This window comes from Berghia stephanieae, chromosome 6, assembly GCF_034508935.2.
Source record: "Berghia stephanieae isolate SIO BIC M18660-M18661 chromosome 6, UCSD_Bste_1.3, whole genome shotgun sequence".
NCBI lineage: Eukaryota > Metazoa > Mollusca > Gastropoda > Nudibranchia > Aeolidiidae > Berghia > Berghia stephanieae.
Window position 1 is genome coordinate 51,949,934 of NC_088365.1, and position 6,747 is coordinate 51,956,680.

The following is a 6,747-nucleotide window of genomic DNA, read 5'->3' on the forward strand; positions in this document are numbered from 1 at the left end:
GGATCACAGGGAGTGTTGTGATCGGTCTTCCTCTGAAAAGGTTCCCGTGTTTTTGGAAGTATCCCGACATGGCTTGGTTAGCTGGTATGTTTTTGTCCCTGCGTAGTATGTGACCGAAAAGTTGCCATCGTTGTTGTAAAATGTCAAGGGAGATTGGTCTTTCTTTTGTGATCTTGAATTCATTGAATGAGACATGATTTGCATCTTCACTTTTGACCCCATCAAAGTATAATCACATTATATCCATACGCCCGATTTATAGCAAAGCTTTTTCCCTTTCATTTTTACACATTTGAGTGTGCATTTACAATTTTTTAGATTCTTTGATCTTTTAAAATTTAACCTTCTCGCTCCACACAACCTTGAAGATCTTGAAATGAATTGAGGTAGAAAAAAAAAGCTAAGGGCAAACAGCTGCCTTATCTTTTGTTTTTCCACCTCATGGCTACTTCAATACCATAGGCCGACACAGTAAATCTTGCAATATCGTCAATCTTTCTGGGAGCTGGGCTGGGAAAGTTGGCAGTATAATATAGCAATTCATTTTATTATAATATACAGTTAGTAATTTGACCTTAAATGAGGTTGGATATATTGATGGGTTTGATTTAATAAACTGATACTGTACGTACTAATACACACTCCGAATGAAAAATTAAGATAGTAAGAAATATGAATGTCACAATTTTGCAATGTAAGAAATTATTTTTATTCTCTACCATAACGAGTAGAAAATTTCTTTGGGTTTTTTTTGTGGGGAGTTGGTTTTTTTTCTTTTACTGCTTTGTTTGATTTTTCTTTTTTGTTTATGGTTTATTATGCTTTTTTTGTTGTTTTATTTTTTTTTTTGTGGTGGGTGGAAGGGGGGGGGGGGTGGGGGGTGGGGGGGGGGGGGGTGGGAGGGTTGTGTGGAGCGAGAAGGTTAAATTCTAAAAGATCAAAGAATCTAAAAAAATTGTAAATGCACACTCAAATGTGTAAAAATGAAAGGGAAAAAGCTTTGCTATAAATCGGGCGTATGGATATAATGTGATTATACTTTGGTGGGGTCAAAAGTGAAGATGCAAATCATGTCTCATATTAATTTGCTGTGTTGTTTATATTTATGGTCACTTTCACGTTATAAGGAAAAATGGGATGTCATTGAATTATTTTACATATATATTTTCAGCAATTTAAATCAATTAGTGGGGGACTTTCAAGCTGCAATTTATCTGAGAATGACAGATCTAAAGTACTGAGGTTTGACCCAACAAAAACTCAGGCCGATTGTGATCCATGGGATAGAGACACCATAGGGTTTTTCATTGCCAAATTTATGAAAAAAAAACTGCTGAAATTTCATGATTTATGTGACATGTATTTGTAAATAAAATATATTTGCTTGAAATTTTCCAATTTTGGTTGTTCGATCGATGGCTATTTAGTAGAAACCGCCTGATGGACCCTTCCACAGTGATTGTTGATGGTGCTGAATGTTTTGACAGCTAGGAATTCTTAAGATATGGGTGTACGGTCAAATCAGCAATATATACTGAACATCAAAATAACTTCACCACTTTTGCAACCGCCATAATTTATTTGAGAAATATATAACCAACAAATAAAGAACACCATGAAAAACTACATCTTTCTCTGAATTCAACAATCTATGACATGTGAAAATCTTAGACTCTAAGTGTTTGATATTCATTTTATAAGTCGACGTACCAAAAAGCCACATTACATTATTTTAATATTCTGCTTTTTGTTGCGTCGTGCGACAATGCGATGCCAGAGATGAGTCTGAATGCACAAGAAGATCAGTTTTGAACAGAAGTAGCTTCTAAGACAACATCCAATGTTTGATTTAATCTTTTCAATTTAAAATGAATCGGTTAACCTAGTGTCAAAGGAACCAAGCGGTGAAACGACGCATGGCTGGTTGGTAAAGTCATCATATAAGTGTATGACATAATCAGTCGGAAGGTGAAAATTTTGGATTTGCATTTTTTTGCACTTTCTGAAAGAATATGCTCCCCAAAGCATTTTAATCTTTATTTGAGGTAAATCGGGTGATATTTCATGAAGTTATGGTCAGATTCGGATGTATGGGAAATAAAAGTTATCCAGCAACTTTTCTCAAATTTCATACTTTTTCAACTTGACTAGCTGTAAAAATTTTTTAGAAGTGAAATTAAGATCTGATATTTCCCGAAGATGTACAAAAAGGGTTGATTTAATCATTTGTGACAGGACTCATTTTTGATAAAAATTGACCTTCTAACTAAACTTGGAATATCTCAGTTCAAACCTTTTCCCCATCCAACTGATTTTGTCATGGTCTGACACACATAGGTAACCATTTTAGGTGCTTCCACTCCTGTATTGTGTATTTGATGCAGAGAAATAATAACTGCAATAGAGTGTCAACAAGAGACCTGGGTGGGGAAGGAAAAGAATAAGAAGAAATGAAAATGAAGAATACATTCATTAACCCTCTCCTTACCATCCATAGGAAAATCGTCACATTCGTTACGATACAACCAACATTTTTCTCTTTCTAATTCCGTTGAACATTACAATATTTAAAGGAAATATGTTTATTATAGCTTAAAAAAACTTTATACTGCTTTGTAGATCTCATTTTGCTGACCACTTTTATGTATAGAATGTACTTCTTTCTTTTCTGTTTGAGTAAGAAAAACATATTTTTGTGCTGGGTGGGTGTAAAGCTTTGTAGAAAATTTGAAACATTCCTGGTAAGGAGAGAGTTAATGTATCCATTGTGTCCATTTCAGTTCAAAAGAGTAGAGCTTTATTAAAAAAAAAAATAGCGCAATATCCATTAGACGTGCTCAAAGTGCTTTACAAAGGGTTCCCTGGTCAACAGCAACACTTAAAATGTAGAATGGGGCAAGACACCCGTTAGGCGATTTTACAATTTTTTTTTCGGACAGAGACAACGCTGTTAACGACCAGGTACTCGTTTTACACCTGAGTACAGTGAGAATACGTGAGTAAAGAGCCTTTTCCAAGGACTCACCTATGCGCTTAGCGAGGCTTGAATCCAGGACCCCTTATGGAAATGTGAAGAAAAACTGTTCTTTTTCTTTTCTTTTCTTTTTTTTTTTTAGTTGGAAAATAAAGGAATTTTTTTATTTACACATAAAGAACAATATAAAAAATGGGGGAAAATTTCTACTCGTTATGCTAGAGAATAAAAATAATATCTTTCATTGCAAAAACGTGAAATTTATATTTCTTACTATCTTAATTCTTTATTCGGAGTGTCTATTCGTACTTACAGTACCCGTTTATTAAACCGAACCCATATAAATAAGTTTACTTCAATGTTCTGAAATGTTCAAAACTTAATGATGGTATTTCACAATACAAAAGCCATTACCAAACCAAGTATAATATTGTCTCATAAGATTGGTTCTGATGTTTTCAGCATAAAGCAACTTGATAAATAAGTTGATTTCGTCACAAATACTACAACTACAACTATTTCATACTTCATTGGCTAGTTGAATATGTCATTCTATTTTTAAAAAAAAAAACAAAAAAACAAACCCTTGATTGATCAATTAGGCTACAATTGGGGAAGACAGGAGAATGCGGCTATGTGGTCTTGTGGTATGACACTCGCTTTCGGATCGGAAGGTCCTGGGTCGAGCTTCGCGCTCAGCGCATAGTTGAGTCCTTGGAAAAGGCTCTTTACTCGCATTCTCTCACCGTACTCAGGTGTAAAATGAGTACCTGGCCGTTAACAGCGTTGTCTTTGTCCGAAAAATTGTAATATCGCCTAACAGGCGTCATGTCCCGTCCTACATGTTAAATGTTGCTGTTGACCAGGGACCCCTTGTAAAGCTCTTTGAGCACATTTAATGGATATTGCGTTATATAAAGCTCAATTTTTTATTTAAAAAAAATACCCTTAAACCCTATTTCAGTCCCTGGGGTGACTTTGCATGTTGTATGTATTTTACCTAAACGCACATCATCACAGGCGTGCCTAGCCTCAATTTCAAATTTCAGGGACATGTATGAATAAAACCTCAAATTTCAGATAATGATTTTGACGATGATGATGGTTGTGGTGTTGATGATGGTGGTAGTGGAGCTGATGATAAATGTGGAGGTGTTGATGATGACAGCGGTTGTTTGGTGGAGTGAGTAATATTTTTTTTCCTTCTGGAGAGATTAAGGGGTGATACAGACCTATGATCAAGCACGTGTGTACATTTATAAAATTTTAATGACACACCAAATTATGGAAGAGAACACTGAATTCGTTGAGATATATTTACTTACTTATCCGAACCAGCGACCACCTGAGCTCTAGCCCTTCGGTCTAGATATCTTATTTGAACGGTGGGCTGGCCCGATAAAATTGTTTACGTGTTATTGTGACATTAGGGCACATTGAACTGTGGGCTGTGGTCGTGTATGGCCTACACTGGGGAAAAACACATAAAAAAAATGTCCGTGTATTTGTTTAAGGTGGAAAACAGACTAGATATGAAATGATCTACTTTAATAGGCCCATTTTTGTCAATTTTCATCTTTTATCCACAAATAAGTGTCATATATCATTTTAAGGCTCTTGAAATATGGGGATTCAGAATTTGTAAAAATTTATGAGCAGTAGAAGAGTATGTAACTTTAAGAAGTAGGTCAATCAGCGGTGACTCCCGACTTACATGGAAATGCATAATGAAAAGAAAGATTAACAAACCGGTGATAAATAGCTCAAAATACACGTACGCAGGTCCATTTCTTCAAATAAATAACAGACATAATATTTTTGTACTTTGTAGTGAAACTAAATTTATTGTACAACACATGAGACAAGTAAATTATATTTTACCGGATATTCTTCTCCTCCTCCTCCTCCTCCTCCTCCTCCTCCTCCTCCTCCTCCTCCTCTCCCTCATCCTCCTCCTCCTCCTCCCTCCCCTCCTCTCTTCCTTCCTTCTTCTTCTTCTTCTTTTTCTCCTCCTCTTCTTCTTCTTCTTCTTCTTCTTCTTCTTCTTCTTCTTCTTCTTCTTCTTCTTCTTCTTCTTCTTCTTCTTCTTTCTTCTTCTTCTTCTTCTTCTTCTTCTTCTTCTTCTTCTTCTTCTCTCTTCTTCTTTTTTGTGTTTCTCTCGATCGATCATATCTCGAGAAAATAAATTTATTATTATTTTTTTTAATCTTTAGCTTTTTCGCATCGAAGAAGTTTAATAAGATTGCGCTAATCGTATTCATGTTCTCTTGCATAATTTTCATGGCACATATGCATCAAGAAGTGCATTTATTTGATCTGTCTCGATTTCACATTCACTTTTCTAACAATGACAACACAATGCGCAAATTAATCGAAGATGAGATATATGCGATTCGAAGAGCACTTATTTGCAAGTCTGATAACCCAATTTCTTATGGGCTCATTGTTTTAATGGAAATCTCAAAAAATGACGCAAAATATTGTCTATTATCAAACCTGCAAATAAGTGCACGTCAATAATCGCCTTTACTTCAGTGACTAATTTGGCAGACATATTAGCAAATTCTATGAGTGTGTTCGAGGCAGTATAGCGTTAAAGTAAAGGATAAAAACAAAACAAAAGAAAAAAAAAATATATATGTCTCCCATTGTCTCAAAACGGTATGAACCAGATACTAAAAAAAAAAAAATTAAATCTGAACTCGTCAAAAATTTGAATTATTGACATTTAGCATTCTAAGATACGATATTCTTTCTCGTCAATAAAACATACAAACTCATTGCAAGTCGGATACACGTATTTCTGGTTATAAATTCAATTTTCAGCATCTTAATCATTCCGACATAATACCGTTTTGAGACGAGGGGTATAATATTCAATAATAGGTAACAAAAGTGAGATGTCAAAAACACTGGTTCCAATCTCATTGGAATGTAAAACCACTCTTGCTTCGGACTGAATATATACCTTGGGTAAGTGATTCTTGGTTTCAGAGTGATGTCATCTTATTTTCTAGTCTTAATAATATATCATGCTGTTCGTCAATAAAGATCATCCATCCTCGTTCTTTTACGTCTCGTAATCCTTAGAATCTGCCTATACATCCATACCTGCCGAATCTTACGAATTTTCGTAATTTTACGAATTTTAGACAAATTCCATGACCAAATACGAAATTTTAAGGAAAATTACGAATTTTTAATTCGTAGTAATACTTAAATAATAATAATAATAATAATAATAATAATAATAATAATAATAATAATAATAATAATAATAATAATAATAATAATAATAATAACAACAACAACAACTACTACTACTTTACTATACTATTATACTACTACTAACTAATACTACTACTATACTACTACTACTACTATACTACTACTACTACTACTACTACTACTACTACTACTACTACTACTACAACACTACTATACTACTACTACTAACTACTATACTACACTACTACTACTACTACTATTACTACTACTACTATTACTACTACTACTACTACTACTACTACTACTACTACTATATTATAGGTTATATAGACACTTCCAACGATTTTGGAACCGGAAAAGTAGAGGGTGTGACACCACAACTTTTCTTCCATATTAACAACCAAATACACAGCAAGCAACGTTTCGAGCCGAGTACCCTTCGTTGGCTATTTGTGTAATCCGTGGTCTGCGTGGTATTTACTTTAGTTTTGCCCGGACCGTACCTGGGTCCCTTGAAAAACAATGGAAAGTCTTGAGGAAGTAAA